The sequence below is a fragment of the Triturus cristatus genome, chromosome 5_2 (assembly GCF_964204655.1).
Source record: "Triturus cristatus chromosome 5_2, aTriCri1.1, whole genome shotgun sequence".
In the NCBI taxonomy this organism is placed as follows: domain Eukaryota; kingdom Metazoa; phylum Chordata; class Amphibia; order Caudata; family Salamandridae; genus Triturus; species Triturus cristatus.
Window position 1 is genome coordinate 1074824619 of NC_140588.1, and position 17788 is coordinate 1074842406.

Consider the following 17788-nt stretch of genomic DNA (forward strand, 5'->3'; position numbering starts at 1 on the left):
TTATCCTGAATACACCCTTCATGTCCAGCCAACCCTCACTGTGCATGGCCTCGAGTGTTAACCGCGGGGTCTGATCTCTGGCCAGGGGGCCTGTCCCCACCCTTCATTAAAAATATATATATATCTTTTATTATTTTTTTCAATACAATTAAACATACATTCCCATATGCATCATACATGTTAGAAGAAATGTTGTTATGGTCTTGTATACATAAAGTCGGGTATTACCATTATACAGTTGTAGCCATAGGTACAATCACAGCGTGTGTGTCTATATATTTGTGAAGAATATTATTTTCTCGTGTTTACCTTGTGCACGTGGCTACCTCTGCAGACAAACAGCGCTTGCATAACACGAGTGCACGGTTTCACCCGATAACGTACGGGTACATTTCACACATATAACACATATGGAAACTCTGCAAATAGTAACACATCAGCGATGTTCGTGACCATGTATGAAGGTGACAGATATTATTATTTTCAATGGAAAAACCGAAAACGAAGGAAAAAATAACAGAGGGATGAAACATGAGACCAGCAGTGAAGGCAGTGTGAAAGGGGCCGTCTAGAGTGTGCTGTGACAGGTCGCACTGTTTGTGGTGAGGCGGAGCTGCGTTTCATGTTTTGTGCATGACCGGAGGAGTGTCAAAGTTTACTTGTGCGGAACGTGTCTCATGCAAGTCCGGGCCATGTCACGACAGATGCTCCAGGTTTCATCAATGCGTTGGGTGTGGTGGAATCACTGAGTGCTGTTTCCATCATTATCTCCTGCCTGCTGCGCGGGAGGCGTGTGTACCGCAGCGTTAGGATGTGTGCTTTCAGGATGCCATGCCATCCCTGGACTGCGCTGTTAATGCCTTTAATGATACGGTGGGAGCGAGGGTAATCGTGAACCGCTGACTCCGGGGAGGGTGGGAGTGCTCCAGAGTTTGCACTTTGCGCCCCCTCTCCAGCCAGCACTACACCTGCAGGTACCATACAGGCTTGCTGATAATTAATTAATTCTCTAGAGGTCATCAGAAGACGCATCCTACCTGTGTGTCCCCCCAGGCGTGAAGAGATGGAGCAGCAGGCCCGATGCACACCGTCCACGAGTCACGACCACGAGGCTCAGGCGATGCGAGTCAGTGAAGTGAACCGTTACCGGATCCGAGTCATCCGACGCACGCTTACCTTACGTCACGTGCTGCGAGGTGACCGGCCAATCCTGGCGCAGTGGCGCTGCATGCAGCGCCAGGATTGGCTTGGAGGGCACAGTGACTGCTCGCCCTGTCGCCCTTTTGCTGCCAGCGCTGCCGCCAGCAGGTCCTGCCCCCCCCCCTACTAGCTAATGGGGCCGGCCTGGGTGCGCATGCTCGGGCAAGTTGCTGCCCGAAGCATACATGCGGGGGAAAAAAAACTTTTTTTCAAAGACCTGTCAATCATCATTCAAATCAATCACCAGCCAGTCCGCCCCCCCCCGCCCCCCTGCACACTCCCGATAAAGTCGGGTGCTGCCCGGCGCCGCCGGAATAATTTTGGTGCTGCGCTAAAGTAAATGGTAAAACATTTATTTTAATTATTTAACCGTAGGGCAGCCACGGGTCCACGCAGCAGGGCTGGTGGGGCTACGCCCCTACGCCCCAATGGACGCACCGTGGCTGCTTTACAGAAGACTCAGTGAGACACTTAGGGCCATTGTACGGAACAACTCTCCCCACGTTCCAAATGCGGTGATCTTGGGTCTGAATTGCATTCTCAAACACTTTAACTCCTTCCCTGCGGGGGGGAGGGGGCCGCGGCGCTGCTGTGCTCGTGACGAGCTCAGCTCGTCATGACTCAGTGGAGCTGTGCTCATGACGAGCTGAGCTCGTCATGACCCCCCCCACTGATTAATTTTCCCGCACAGGCGGGGAATTAATCGCGTGTGGGCAGGCCGCGGCTGTTATGACGAGCTCAGCTCGTCATGAGCACAGCTCCACTGTGACTCATGACAAGCTGAGCTCGTCACGAGCACGCAACGAGTTAATAACCCGAATGGGTTTGGAATATTGAACTGTAACCAGGCTGTTTGATAACCACCAAATCTCCAACAGCAACCACAATATTCTTTACGGCCTTTCTCAAATCAAAATGAGACTTTCTTGTCAAGATTTTCTCAACTTCCCTCTCACGCCATTGATCAATGCATTCATTCTCAGATGCAACTCCCTCCAAATTCCTTACCCATGAAGGTTCAACTAGAGTACAAGGAGATCTACCTCGAAACAAAAGAAAAGGAGATTTCCCTGTTGTACTATGAGGAGTCAACCTATAAATCTCCACCTTTTTCATGACTTCCTTCTTCCAATTAAGACCATCACTTTTAGCCAAGGCAATTGCCTCCTTCAATACCATGTTAAATCTCTCTACCATGCCATTCGTTTCGGGATGATACAGAGAACACTTTTTGTGCTTGATACCACGTTTTTTAAAGAAACACTCCATTTCACAAAAAACGAATTGAACACAATTATCAGTTAAAATGGTGTCAGGATAACCTTCACTAGTCAAAAGTTTATCAGGTTTCAGGTTTCATACGTCTTTATTTCGATTGTTGTATCATAAAAGACAATTACATAAAAAGATATTAAAATCAATCAATCATACATGCAAATATTTAAAACACCATATTAGTGTATAACAATGCACAATTTAAGAAAAAATTAAACAGTATTTAAAGACGCAGTATAAAGTGAAGTAAATCCCAATGTTAAAATTGAAAAACCAGGATAATTAAGAATGTCTGGCTCTAATAACCCAAGCCCACCCTAGGTACTTTGCTACCCCAATTACAACCAGTTCTGAGGTGTTAGTTCTTAGGGCCCACAATACCTCTATGCATCCTCTGATGTTCATCCGTTGGAAGATGGGCCTAATCCATTTGTTCCTTGGGGCATGATAAGCGGGACAAGCAAAGAAGAAGTGGCCCACACTCTCCTTTTGATCGTTACACCAGGGGCAGTACTCATTCGAACTACCCGCCCATTTTTGGGAAAAAGACCTTACTGGCAAACAACCTACTCTAAACAGGGTGTTATAATTTTTTGTCCAGACTCTTGGTGATAACATCCCAGTAATTCTCCAAAGAGGGATCTAATTTATGCACCAGAAATCTGCCAGAAAGGGAAGCGCCATCGGAACACACAACAGATTGATGTCTAACTGATGCCCAGTACAGTGACTTGAAGGCTTGCTTGGAAGGGAAAACAGAACTCCCCGGGGAATCCCACAGTTGGATAAGACCCATTTCATCCAGGATTTTTTTCACTTCACGGAACCAAGGGATGTTGCTAGAACCCAGGATAGATCTTACTTCCGCAAGTTCAGTAGCAAAGAGACTTAGATCCGGCGATGTCCAAATCCGTCTCCACAGCGCAACCAACCGATATCGTGCCATCTCTTTGATAGACTTACAACCCATGTCCAACAATAGAGGTTTGATTGGGGTGGATTGGGGTAGTCCTACCAGATTACGCAAAAATTTGTTTTGGACTGTTACCAAAGGGGATAGGTCCAAAAAAAACCACAGGTCGGCCCCATACAGTATAGCTGAACTAATTTTTGCGTCATAGATCTTAAGTGCCGGTATTACCCTTTTGGTAAGAGACATTTTTTGCTCCTGGATCAAACAGCCCGTGAGGCGTGCAAATTTTAAGCGAAGAACATCAACCTGGGGCTTCCAACGTAGCCGAGAGTCTAGAGTTACTCCTAAATAGGTCATAACCTCCACCTGTTCCAGACCCACACCATTCATGCTTACATAACTCTTTATGGGGCGATTTTTTGTTAGAACCATGAATTTCGTCTTGCTCACATTTATTTGCAGATCGTTTAATTTACAAAAATCCTCAAATCTGTTTAAGGCCGTTTGGAGGCCCTTACGCGTCTTTGATAGGATTAAAGTGTCATCTGCAAAGATGAGCAAGGGAAATTTAGTCCCACCCAGGGTCGGTGCATCAGTAGGAGTGTCTGCAAAGAACTTCACCACCTGGTCAATAAACAGTAAGAAGAGGGTAGGTGCTAAAATGCACCCCTGGCGGACACCCCGTGTTACGGGGAAGCTGTCCGTCACCTGCCCTTGACCTACCCACCTCACCCTAGCAAAATTGCCCTCGTGTAATCTTACCAAGAGTTCAAGGAGTTCTTGTGGCATTCCTAAGGTGCCCAGAACAGCCCACAATTTTGCCCTGGGCACCAGATCGAAGGCGGACTTTAGGTCAACAAAGGCGGCGTAGATAGACCCGCCGCCCAACAGCACCACCTTCCAGTATATCAGAATAAATCTGAAGACCTGGTCAATGGTGCTGGTACCTGATCTAAAGCCAGCCTGCATCGGAGAAAGGATGCTCTCCGACTCCATCCACCCCTGAACCCTGGCGAGGACCATCCTGGCAACAATTTTTTGGAGGGAGTCAATGAAACTGATGGGGCGGTAGTTTCCGGGAGCCGAGCGGTCCCCCTTTTTAAATATAGGAAGAATTTCCGCCCCTTTCCAGGACTCAGGGATCCTAGCCCCCTTAGCAATGGCATTTGCAAGCTGAGTAGCGTAGGGAACCCAAAGGTGGGGGTCGATTTTAAATAAGTCTGCCGGGATGCAGTCCATCCCAGGGGCTTCCCCCGCTTGAACCGAACAAAGTGCAGTCTTGGATTCATCATTCGTAAACACCAAGGGATGACAGAGGGGGGGCGGCAAAGGCGCGCAGATCCCCAGGTCATCAAGAGGCTTATAGTCTGGGTCCCTAAACTGGGTTGAATAAAAGTACACCCATGCTTCTGCTGGTACATGATTTGCAGGGGTTTGGGAGTCGGGGTTCCTGCCCCATTTCACTACTTCCCAAAACTTAGTCTGGTTAGTCGAAAGGCAAGCCTCAAGCAAGTTTGTCCAGTGGGCTTCGTCCCACTCCCTCTTCGCCTCCCACTGGACCTTCTTATACCGTTGGCGAGACATTTTAATATCGGTGGTCACCCTAGACTTGATGGCTTTTATTAGCCCACTATGAGCTTCCCTGCATTTATTATTATACCATTTCCTGCTAGAACTGGGAGTTTTTAGTTTCCCTAGCTTAGGTGGTAAGGTAAGGGGGGCCTTGAGTTTAATAAAACACTGCTCGTGCAAATCACTAATCCGGTGGATAACACCCTCGTTCGGAGATAGATTCGCTATGGCATTCAAGGTAGATGATACTTCCAATGATATGCCGTTAAGCAGGGTGGGGTCCTCCACAACCCTGCTCCATTTAACCCTTCTTCTATCATTGGTTAGGATAGCCTCGGCAGTGATGCACGAGGCTACAGGGGATCTGACAAGTCCACCAGGGAGCTTTATACTTAAGGACAAGGGGTTATGATCACTCTCGGGACGGTCCGTGACAACCATGTCTTCCAAGAGAGACCAATACTCTATTTTAACCAGAATGTAATCAATTCTACTTTGGCTAACCCCATTGTCAAATGTGGATTTACCAGCCTTGTCAGATATCGTGCGACCATTAGCCGCTCTCAGACCCCACTCCAAACACAGCCCTGCCCAATGCAGAGCCGCTTCTGTGGCCTTTTTGATATTATCTAATGACAGGGATGGGATATTCCACACAGCATCCTCCTCAGACCCCAAATCCTCATCATCGCTTAACAGGGGTTCGAAAGTACAGTTTAGATCCCCCCCAATAAGTATTAATTTATCCCTCCCAATATGGTCAAGGTAAGAATCCAGCTCCTCTAAGATGACCGGACATCGCCCACCGGGATGTCCTCGAGCGTATATATTAATAACAATGATTTCCTGATTTTTCTCCTTGATTAACTTAATTCCCAGAAGATCGGGGTTATTAACCGAAATTTCCACTGGTCTATAACTAATGGACTGCTTAACCCAGATTACCAGGCCCCCGGAAGCTCTACCCTTAGTACTCTTGATTGCTGGTTTAAAAAAATTAAGAAAGCCTTCCCGAAATATCGGTTCAGGGGCCCAACTCTCTTGAAATAATAAGATATCATAGTTATCTATGAAATCTGTCCAGTCTTCTGAGCCAATTCGTCCCTTTAGGCCAGCGATATTCCATGAGGCTATTTTAAGTGAAGAGTCCAGCATGGTTGGAGCAGCTCGATTCATGTCCCCATGCTCTGATATAGTCTCCCCACCCTCGGGTGGTGGAAAACCGACCGACGAACTACCCCCTAGCGCTCGCTCGGGGACCTTGACCGACTCATGAAGCCCATCACCCTCACTGGATAGGCATGCAACCCCAATAGTGGGGATGCTACAATGACTCCCTCTGCCAGGTTCGGGACTAAGTCAATCGATACCCTCCAGGCCAGAGAGTGGTTCGAAACGGTTGTGTAATTGGGGAAGAATAGGTGAGTATGGAAACCTAACAACCGGTACACTCCCAGCATTTCTTTTGGACATTAGGGGGTTGAAAAAGGGCACTGTGTTTCTTTTGGGATAAAAATAACTGAGGCCTAAAGACTGCACATCACCCATTCTCCCAAATCTAGCATCCCTGCGTATATGGTCCGCCACCCAAGGGTCCCTGAAATTTATCACAATGCAATCCCCCTCCAGGTCCTTCGGACAGTGCCCCACGAATGAATGAATGAATGAATGGAAACTTGTAATCGCGCTACTTAGCCCGAAGGCATCAAGGCGCCTAAACAAAACGGTTCAAAGAAGAGGCAAATCATATCTAAGCGTAGGCCTTGGCAAAAAGCCAGGTCTTAAGGGCCTTCCTAAAAGCCGGCGCCGAGGGAAGAGATCTTATCTCCAACGGCAGGGAATTCCACTGCCTAGGAGCAAGAGTTGAGAAAGCTCTACCTCCCCACTTAGCTTTACGTATCCTGGGCACTGAAAGCAGAAGCTTATTTGACGACCGGAGAGTTCTAGGAGGAATGTAGGGGACCAGCAAATCCTTCATACCACCAGACCGATTAGTTGCCAAGGCTCTATAAATCAGAGTCAGGGACTTGAAGGATATCCTGGACTCAATGGGAAGCCAATGTAAGGTCCTTCTTGCCTGATGAACCCTGGCCCGTTTGGGCAGATCCAGGACCAATCTAGCGGCAGCATTCTGCACCATCTGAAGACGGGTCACCAGGCCCTTATTGATGCCCAAATAAAGAGCGTTGCAATAATCAAGTCTGGACCCAATCAATGCCAGGACAGTATATTTCTTGGCCTGGAAAGACAGATAGTGCCTGATCCTCCGTAAGATGTTTATCAGTCCCCAACAGGTGGAGATGGTCCTGCTTACCTGTTGATCCATCCTCAGAAGAGGATCGATCAGAACGCCTAAGTTTTTGGCCAGGGTCGACGGTGTAGGGCACACCCCCATGGAGGGCGGCCACCAATCAGCTGACCAGAAATCCTCCTTTCCCCCGAACACCAGAAACTCTGTCTTTTCCCCATTGAATTTCAATGAATTACCCACCATCCATTGAGCGACTGCCTTCAAACAGTTTTTAAAATTGGAGGCAGCCAGGATAGTGGGTTGGGTAAAAGACAGCAGAATCTGTGTGTCGTCAGCATAAGAGATTACCTCCATCCCAAAAGATCTAATAAGCCTGGCCAGTGGGGTAACATAGATGTTAAAAAGGGTCGGACTTAAAGCCGACCCCTGAGGGACCCCACAAAGCACAGGAAGGGATGGAGACAAGAAATCCCCCAGCTTTACCCTCTGTTCCCTCTGATTAAGAAAGGATGTCAGCAGACTGAGTGCTGTGCCCTTGACCCCGATCTCCCTCAGCCTTGATGTTAATACTGAGGGAGACAGGGTATCAAAAGCAGCCGAGAGATCCAAGAGGATGAGGAGAGTAGTCAGTCCCTTATCAACTCTGGTGCGAATGGTATCGAGCACGATGGTAAGGGCAGACTCGGTACTGTGTTCTCTCCTAAAACCGTGCTGCGAGTGGTCCAGCTTATCATGGGCTTCCAGAAAATCAACCAGATGCTTATTTAGATGGATTTCCAGCATCTTAGCAGGAGCTGGAAGCAACGAGATGGAGCGGAAGTTTTTAAGCACACCCGGGTCAAGAGAAGGTTTTTTTAAAAGAGGCTTGACCACCGCTTTCTTCCACTGAAGGGGGAAAGTCCCTTCCTTAATTGCCCCATTCATCACACCCAATAAAGGTGGAAGAAGACAGTCTTTACACTGTTTGAGGAGTTTAAGGGGGCAGGGGTCTAAGGGGAACCCGACCTAACCTTGGTCAAGAGGCCCTCAAGATCCAGTAGGGAAAGAGAGGGAAAACTAGACAGACTTCCAGAGGGCACCTCATCAGATAAAGATGGCGAAACACAGTCCAAGGGGATAGACAGAGTCACCCTTAGTAGCTCCAGTGCTGAATAAATATCAACAATCTTAGTGTTGAAAAATTGTGCAATGTCATTACACAGCTGTTGTGAGCTTACCACCGGGTCTGGCATCTTTAGTGAGGTGAGCATGTCCACGATTTTAAAAAGATCTTTAGGTGAGGAAAGTGAGGCAGTGAGAGAGGTAAAATATTCTTGTTTGGTTTTTATTACCTCCTTCTTATATAACCTCAACAGAGTTTTATGTCTGTCCCTCTCACACACGTACCCACTGGACCGCCAACGACGCTCCTGTCGCCGTAATCCCTGCCTAAGTAATCTGAGTGGTTCCGAGAACCAAGGGGCAGAGGGAGTTCTTCTGGCCGAATAGCACAGGATGGCCGGTGCAAGCTCGTCCAGGGCTATGGTAACCCCGTTCTCCAGTCTTTCCACCGCCGATGTTACCTCCTCCCCCGGGGCAATCGAAAGCCCTGCGAGCTTGGGAGCGAGTAGATTATTGGATAACTTTTTTAAGTTACGTCTTCGTTCAAACTTGGTGGGCATATTACCCCTCTTGCTGGACAGAGAGGTTGTTAGGACCAGAGGAATTGCATAATGGTCTGACCATGAAAGGGGGATAGGTAATTCAGTGACCAACCGCGTGTCGTTGGAGAAGACCCCATCGAGCGTATGGCCGGCCAAATGTGTGGGGCCTCTGACTAACTGTGTCAATCCACACCCCGAGAAAGTATCCAGAAGAGACTGGGTTTCGGGCGAATCCACCTTCTCTAGATGAAAGTTTACATCCCCCAGAACGGTGAGATGGTCACAGCCGAAGTGAGGTTCTAGGACCTCCAGCATTTGACTACAGAAGTCTACTTTGCTCACTGGGGGTCTGTAAATCAGGAGGCCCTTAAACGGCACTCCATAAGCCCCATTAATGGAAAATTGGAGAGCCTGAAAGGACTCCTGATGATCATCTAGGGGAATGATATGACAGGACAGATGGTCCCTGTGCAGAATACCAATCCCTCCCCCCGTCCGGCCCGTTCTATCCATTCTGACTAAAGTATAGCCATCTGGGACCGCCTCCACAAGATCAGGACCTGAGGAATCCTTTGCCCAGGTTTCAGTAATGAACACCCAGTCCGGTACTCGGGACAGCACGAAATCCTTAAAAGCTAGGTTGTTTTTAACCAAGGACCTCGCATTCAAGAGGAAACCCGTGTTAATCCTCACCCTAGAGTCGAATTTGGGCCTCTGGGCCACAGCTGATGGAGATAGTCCCAGAACAGGGGGACCGAAACAGGGACAGGTGGGGGCTATCAAAAATCCCTCAGGAGCATACCTATGATGGCAAGGGAGTGTAGACGGTTTTAATAATGCAAGATCTTGTCTCGTATATACTGACCTCGATTTCTCCCGCACGCCGTCATCTACTCCTCCGCCATCCAGCCCGTCCTCAGCGCGGACGGGCGCAGACGGGCTGGACTCTGGCGTGACTCCGGCGGGATTACGGCGAACACGCTGCGCGATCACGCTGAGCGTCAGCATGGCGGGAATATATAGGGCACTGCTCGGGAACCGCCTGCAAACAGGAGCGCTGGGACGCCGAGATAAACTAGCAGCCTTCCCTATCCAAGATGGCGCCTGATAAAAGAACACAATTCCGGGCGCCTAACGCGCTGGGGATAGCCCGCTAAGCAGCGGTGAGGGAGCCAATTTATAGTGCGAGAAAGAGGGTAAATAAAATCAGGGGAAAAGCGGCGCAATTTAACATTAAAGCAAATAGAAAACAAGGAAATGTTAAAAATGTAGTCTGACACTACGCTTACACACGAGCAGCCTTAGGATGCTTGGCTGACCTAGAGGGCCCCTTATAAAGGCTTCCTGGGTGATTGCCTGTGCTCGGGAACCGCCTGCAAACAGGAGCGCTGGGACGCCGAGATAAACTAGCAGCCTTCCCTATCCAAGATGGCGCCTGATAAAAGAACACAATTCCGGGCGCCTAACGCGCTGGGGATAACCCGCTAAGCAGCGGTGAGGGAGCCAATTTATAGTGCGAGAAAGAGGGTAAATAAAATCAGGGGAAAAGCGGCGCAATTTAACATTAAAGCAAATAGAAAACAAGGAAATGTTAAAAATGTAGTCTGACACTACGCTTACACACGAGCAGCCTTAGGTGTACGTACACCCAGTGTACTCTCCTCACACTCAATATTTCTGTGCCAGAGGACGGGGGAAGGGGTTTGTTTTTATTTAACCAAAAGACCACCTTGTTTTTAAGATCCCCATAGGATTCAGTTGTATCTTCCCTTAGGGTTGAGGCGCCTGTTAAGACAATCGTATAAGGAGTGGCCTCAGGGGGTAAATCAGTGCAGGGGGGACCCTGTTTGTTAAACTTCTGTGGGGCCACAGCGGGATTAGTTTGATTGTTATGATGGCTCCCCTGTACTCTAGTGCTTGACTTAGTATGTGAGATCAACTTTGGACCACCCCTTGAAGAATTCAAAGCAGGGGCAGCAGCAGTGGATTTGGAGGTGCTTGGTTTAGGCAATGTGGTAGGTTTGGAGCTAACCTTCGTAGTGGGCAAGACTTGTGCAGCAGCACCTGCTTAACTATTAGATGTTATATTAGTATTTGAGCTCCCTCCCCTAGGGGCCATGCCTGCAAAGTTGGTTAAGACAGTTCGGGAGTTAGATTGTTTAGCAGTAGCTGGAAGGGACTGCTTGATAGTATCTACGGCTCCTTGGGGGTTTAGAATATCAGATAAAGTGGATGATACCTTTTGTGCATTTATTAGCTTGTTTAACATGCCCATGTTACCATTAACCAGGTTCTCAAGAGCGTCCAGTTTCGAATTCATAAGTCTAGTGCGCTCTAATAGGGGAAGCATAAGTGTTTTTAATAATATTTCTATTTTATTTATAAGACCATCATCTTTACAATTGTTACTGGAACTGGTAGCCAAGTTCCTAGGTGATTCATAGGGGGATATAGGAGAATTACTTATGAACATATGGGACTGATGACAGGTAATAGTTTCCGGAGCACTGGTGGGCTGGAGCATGCTATTTACTTTCGGGATTTTAGTTGCACCCCCCCTCTGGCGGCCCTTCCTTCTCTTTCTCTTTCCAGGTATGTTCATCAGTGAGTCCCTGTTAGTAGAGTCCAGTAAGGCTGGGCTTGCTGATAGCACACTATCCCCTCCCCCACTACCAGGCGAAACACTGGTGTGGGAGCTGCTAACTGATGGATTTAAAAACTCCCCCTCCACCACGGGATGAACATCCACCAGGACGGGAACCGATAACTGGGTGGCGCTCATGACGGGTGCTTGGGGGCTTGGCGCTAAGGCAATGCGACCTAAAGATGAGCGTTTCCCAGTAATAAGATCTAGAGAAAGCTGTTTCTCCGCAAAGGCTATCTCCTTTTCCAAAATGCCAGTTGCTTTAATTAGAAAGGCATCTAGAGGACCAGATACCACCCCACTAGATGTTTGCAAATTCACAGAACGTTCTTTGCCTGAACGTAAGGGCATGTTTTATAGGGGGACTAAAACACCCAGCGATGATAAAATAAAAAACCAGCAAAAATCCACAATACCACCCTATAGACTAAATGAGGCTATGGTACAAACACAACAAAACAGATCAAGGGGGGTGGCCCAACCCAACTACAACTGACCACGGACGGCCACAGACGGTCCCGCCCTTGTCCCGGGCTTCTCCCGGGACGCTCCCACGCAGCGGAAGCAGACGCCACTAATATAGCAAGTGTGTGACGCGCAGGAGGCGGGGCTAGCCGGGAGAGCGGGCCAGGTGATGCAGATTGGCCAGGCAGGGACTCCTGGGAGAAGGGGTCCCTGCGGAGACGCTCGCAGCCCTGCAGCAATGCCCCAAGACTCCCCAGTCGTCACAGCCACTGCACAAGCACAAGTCCCCCGCCAACTTTCTCCGCGATGCGGGACCCTCGAAGCGGGTCCGGCGAGCAGTGGGGCAGCAAACTAAACAACAGCCCAGCACAGGATTCCAAGAGGCAAAGGTCCGTGTAGCAGAAGGTCCAGGCAGCAAAAGGTCCCGCAGATGTAGGGGCAGGGAAGCTCTTTAACAACGACCTGTGCGCAGGGGGTGGGGCTAGCCGGGAGAGCGGGCCAGGTGATGCAGATTGGCCAGGCAGGGACTCCTGGGAGATGGAGTCCCTGTGGAGACGCTCGCAGCCCTGCAGCAATGCCCCAAGACTCCCCAGTCGTCACAGCCACTGCACAAGCACAAGTCCCCCGCCAACTTTCTCCGCGAGGCGGGACCCGCGAAGCGGGTCCGGCGAGCAGTGGGGCAGCAAACTAAACAACAGCCCAGCACAGGATTCCAAGAGGCAAAGGTCCGTGTAGCAGAAGGTCCAGACAGCAAAAGGTCCCGCAGATGTAGGGGCAGGGAAGCTCTTTAACAATGACCTGTGCGCAGGGGGTGGGGCTAGCCGGGAGAGCGGGCCAGGTGATGCAGATTGGCCAGGCAGGGACTCCTGGGAGATGGAGTCCCTGCGGAGATGCTCGCAGCCCTGCAGCAATGCCCCAAGACTCCTCAGTCGTCACAGCCACTGCACAAGCACAAGTCCCCCGCCAACTTTCTCCGCGATGCGGGACCCGCGAAGCGGGTCCGGCGTGCAGTGGGGCAGCAAACTAAACAACAGCCCAGCACAGGATTCCAAGAGGCAAAGGTCCGTGTAGCAGAAGGTCCAGGCAGCAAAACGTCCCGCAGATTTAGGGTCAGGGAAGCTCTTTAACAACGACCTGTGCGCAGGGGGCGGGGCTAGCCGGGAGAGCGGGCCAGGTGATGCAGATTGGCCAGGCAGGGACTCCTGGGAGATGGAGTCCCTGCGGAGACGCTCGCAGCCCTGCAGCAATGCCCCAAGACTCCCCAGTCGTCACAGCCACTGCACAAGCACAAGTCCCCCGCCAACTTTCTCCGCGATGTGGGACCCGCAAAGCGGGTCCGGCAAATAGTGGGGCAGCAAACTAAACAACAGCCCAGCACAGGGTTCCAAGAGGCAAAGGTCCGTGTAGCAGAAGGTCCAGGCAGCAAAAGTTTATCCAAAAATGCAATTAAATTTTTGGTTTCAATGCCACTCGTGAAGCAAACCTCTGGCTATCTCGAAAACATATCAATAACAACCATGACAAACAGTTGCTGTCCTTCCGAATGAATGGGGCCAAGAATATCCAAAGCTATTTCTTTCATTGGTCCGCTAGGTAACTCTCTGAACACCATAGGTTGTACCCTCACCACTTTCGATTTCTCACACATCGCACATGCCAAGCAATCTCTTACTAGCCTTTCTACCTGTAAGTCCATGCCAGGCCACCAACATGAAGAACGAAGCCTCTCTTTAGTCTTGGACATTCCAAGATGAGAAATATGAGCCAAATCAATCAGCTTACAGCAAAGTTTCAAAGGAGGAACCCACCTTGTACCACAAAACGAAAGACCACCACACACTCCCAACTCATCTTTCATACCCCAAAATTTCTTGACTTCATCAGAGGCCTGTTTTTTAGAGAGCCATCCTTTATTAATCTACTGCAAAACTTCTGAAAGTACCACATCAGAGGATAACTCTTCCCTCCACTGTTCTTCGGATACAATCTCCTCATCCACAAAACACACATTAACATCATCATCCACAACATCATCATCTTGAGTTTTTCTTTGAGAATAATACATTCTTTCTCACAGGCACTATTCCAGTTGAATTCCACCCCTTTCCTCAACAGCAATCTCATATTGACACTAAGTTCAGCAATATTCTCAACAAACTTATGATTAATATTCAATCATACCAAAAAAACAAAATTAACTCTTCTCTGGAAGTAGGGGCACACATTCAAGAGATGGTATCAACCAGATCGGACTTTGGTTTGACACCATCTCCAGAGATGATGTGACCTAAATAGTTGATGGTGGTTGTGGCAAATTGACACTTCTCAGCCTTAATTTTAAGATGCGCTTTGTCAAGTCTTTCTAAGACCATATCAAGACGCCGCCCATGTTCTACTTCATTTTTACCAAAAACAAGGATATCATCTTGATACACACAGACTCCTTCACACCCACTGAGAATTTTTTTCATGACCGGTTGGAAAACAGATGCCGCTGATACCAAGCCAAACGGCATCCTTACAAGCCTGAACATGCCAAAAGGAGTAATAAAGGCTGTGTAATCTCTGGATGACGCTTCCAATTCTATCTGATGGTAAGCTGAAGCTAAATCAATTGTGTTGAACACTTTGGCCCCTACTAACAGGACTAATAATTCTGAAATATTTGGAAGGGGATATTGATCTACAATGACACTCTTATTGAGCTGCCTCAAGTCTACACAAAGGTGAAGACTTCCATTATACTTGCGAGCTGTGACTACTGGATGCAACCATTCAGTGCCTTCCACCTCTTCAATTATGCCCCCCTTTTTGAGTTTTTCTAATTCTTTTTTCATTTGATCTCTAAGAGCCAAAGGCACACTCCTTACTTTACAGCATGAGGGTTGAGAACCAGTGCTTAACTGTATTTTATGCTGGAAGTCTTTGAGCCATCCAAGTTCTACCCTAAAGACATTAGGAAATCTCTTTTTGATTTCAGCTTCAACACCACTATTGTGCAGAGGGTCATCATAAATTATGTTGACCATATCTTTAAGCAAAATGGGTGTAGCACTGCTTGGGTCAAGCATAACACCCAAAACACCTTGGTGAAACCAACGTATAATACTGTCCCCTTTGTCAGAGACATACATTTTCCCAGAGACATAATGTTGTTTATACTCAATTAAACCTATAAAATAATCACAAAGGGGAATTGGCTCTCCACCATAAGCTAGGGGAAATATATCAGGCTTATGTAAAGAATTCTTGTGTGCAAGCTCATTTATAAACAACAACTTGGAGATAATTGTAATTTTAGCACCTTTAGTCAAAGAGAACCTTAGTGGGTTGTCCTTCCACAAAAATAGTATCAACTGGTAATGTTTTGCGCCTAACATCTGGAGCAGTAGTCCTGTGTCAGCCCCTGGAGCAGTAGTTCTGTGCCAGTCCCTGGAGCAGTAGTTCTGTGCCAGCCCCATGAGCAGTAGTTCCGTGCTAGCCCCTAGAGCAGTAATTCTGTGCCAGTCCCTGGAGCAGTAGTTCTGTGCCAGCCCCTGGAGCAGTAGTTCTGTGCCAGCCCCTAGAGCAGTAGTTCTGTGCCGGTTTTGAAGCAGTAGTTCTGTGCCAATCCCTGGAGCAGTAGTTCTGTGCCACCCCTAGAGCAGTACTTCTGTGCCAGCCCTGGAGCAGTAGTTCTGTGCCAGCCCCTAGAGCAGTAGTTCTGTGCCAGCCCTGGAACAGTAGTTCTGTGCCAGCCCCTGGAGCCGTAGTTCTGTGCCAGCCCCTGGAGCAGTAGTTCTGTGCCAGCCCCTGGAGCAATAGTTCTGTGCCACCCCTAGAGCAGTAGTTTTGTGCCAGCCCCTGGAGCAGTAGTTCTGTGCCAGTCCCTGGAGCAGTAGTTCTGTGCCAGCCCCTGAAGCAGTAGCTCTCTGCCAGGCCCTGGAGCAGTAGTTCTGTGCCAGATCCTGAAGGTGCAGTTCTGTGCCAGCCCCTGGAGAAGTATTCCGTGCCAGCCCCTGGAGTAGTAGTTCAGTGCCAGCCCCTGGAGCAGTAGTTCCGTGCCAGTCCCTGGAGCAGTAGTTCTGTGCCAGCCCCTGGAGCAGTAGTTCTGTGCCAGCCCCTGGAGCAGTAGTTCCGTGCCAGCCCTTAGAGCAGTAGTTCTGTGCCAGTTCCTGGAGCAGTAGTTCTGTGTCAGCCCTGGAGCAGTAGTTCTGTGCCAGTCCCTGGAGCCGCAGTTCTGTGCCAGTGCCTGAAGCAATAGTCCTGTGCTGGTTTTGAAGCAGTAGTTCTGTGCCAACCCCTGGAGCAGTAGTTCTGTGCCACCCCTAGAGCAGTAGTTCTGTACAGCCCTGGAGCAGTAGTTCTGTGGCAGCCACTGGAGCAGTAGGTCTTTGCCAGCCCCTGGAGCAGTAGTTCTGTGCCAGGCCCTGAAGCTGTAGGTCTGTGCCAGCCCCTAGAGCAGTAGTTCTGTGTCAGCCCTGGAGCAGTAGTTATGTGCCAGCCCCCAGAGCCATAGTTCTGTGCCACCCCTAGAGCAGTAGTTTTGTGCCAGCCTTTGGAGCAGTAGTTCTGTGCCAGCCCCTGAAGCAGTAGTTCTGTGCCAGCCCCTGGAGCAGTAGTTCTGTGCCAGCCCCTGGAGCAGTAGCTCTGTGCCTGCCCCTGGAGCAGTAGTTCTGTGCCAGCCCCTGGTGCAGTAGTTCTTGCCAGCCCCTGGTGCAGTAGTTCTTGCCAGCCCCTGGAGCAGTAGTTCTGTGCCAGCCCCTGGACCAGTAGTTCTGTGCCAGCCCCTGTAGCAGTAGATCTGTACCAGCCCCACGAGCAATAGTTTGTGCCAGCTCCTGGAGCAGTAGTTATGTGCCAGCCCCTGGAGCAGTAGTTCTTGCCAGCCCCTGGTGCAGTAGTTCTGTTCCAGCCCCTGGAGCCGTAGTTCTGTGCCACCCCCTAGAGGAGTAGTTTTGTGCCAGCCCTGGAGCAGTAGTTCTCTGTCAGCCCTGGAGCAGTAGTTCTGTGCCAGCCCCTGGAGCCGTAGTTCTGTGCCACCCCCTAGAGCAGTAGTTGTGTGCCAGCCCCTGGAGCAGTAGTTCTGTGCCAGCCCCTGGAGCAGTAGTTCTGTGCCAGCCCCTGGTGCAGTAGTTCTGTGCCAGCCCCTGGAGCAGTAGTTCTGTGCCGGCCCCTGGTACAGTAGTTTTGTACCAGCCCCACGAGTAGTAGTTTGTGCCTGCCCCTGGAGCAGTAGCTCTGTGCCAGCCCCTGAAGCAGTAGTTCTGTGTCAGCCCCTGGTGTAGTAGATCTGTGCCAGCTCCTGGAGCAGTAGTTCTGTGCCAGCCCCTGGAGCAGTAGTTCTGTGCCAGTCCCTGGGGCAATAGTTCTGTGCCAGCTGCTGGAGCAGTAGTTCTGTGCCAGCCCCTGGAGCGGTAGGTCTGTGCCAGCCCCTGGAGCAGTAGTTCTGTGCTGGTCCCTAGAGCAGTAGGTTTGTGACAGCCCCTGAAGCAGTAGCTCTCTGGTAGCCCCTGGAGCAGTAGTTCTGTGCCAGGCCCTGAAGCTGTAGTTCTGTGCAAGCCCCTGGAGCAGTAGTTCTGTGCCAGGCCCTGGAGCAATAGTTCTGTGCTAGCCCCTAGAGCAGTAGTTCTGTGCCAGCGCTGGAGCAGTAGTTCTGTGCCAGCCCCTGGTGCAGTAGTTCTGTACCAGCCCCTAGTTCAGTAGTTTTGTGCCAGTCCCTGGAGCAATAGTTCTGTGCCAGTCTTTGATGAAGTAGTTCTGTGCCAGTCCCTGGAGTAGGAGTTCCACGCCAGCCCCCAGTGCAGTAGTTGTGTGCCAGCTCTTGTAGGAGTAGTTCTGTGCCA

The 17788-nt window shown here is 49.7% G+C and overlaps 1 protein-coding gene across 2 annotated transcripts in view; it reads right to left on the reverse strand.

The window, feature by feature from the left end:
• The window catches only part of LOC146829692 (serine protease 23-like), a 1412546-nt gene that overhangs the window by 1238655 nt on the left and 156103 nt on the right, over nucleotides 1-17788 (reverse strand). The gene's annotated exons all lie outside the window — the stretch shown is intronic.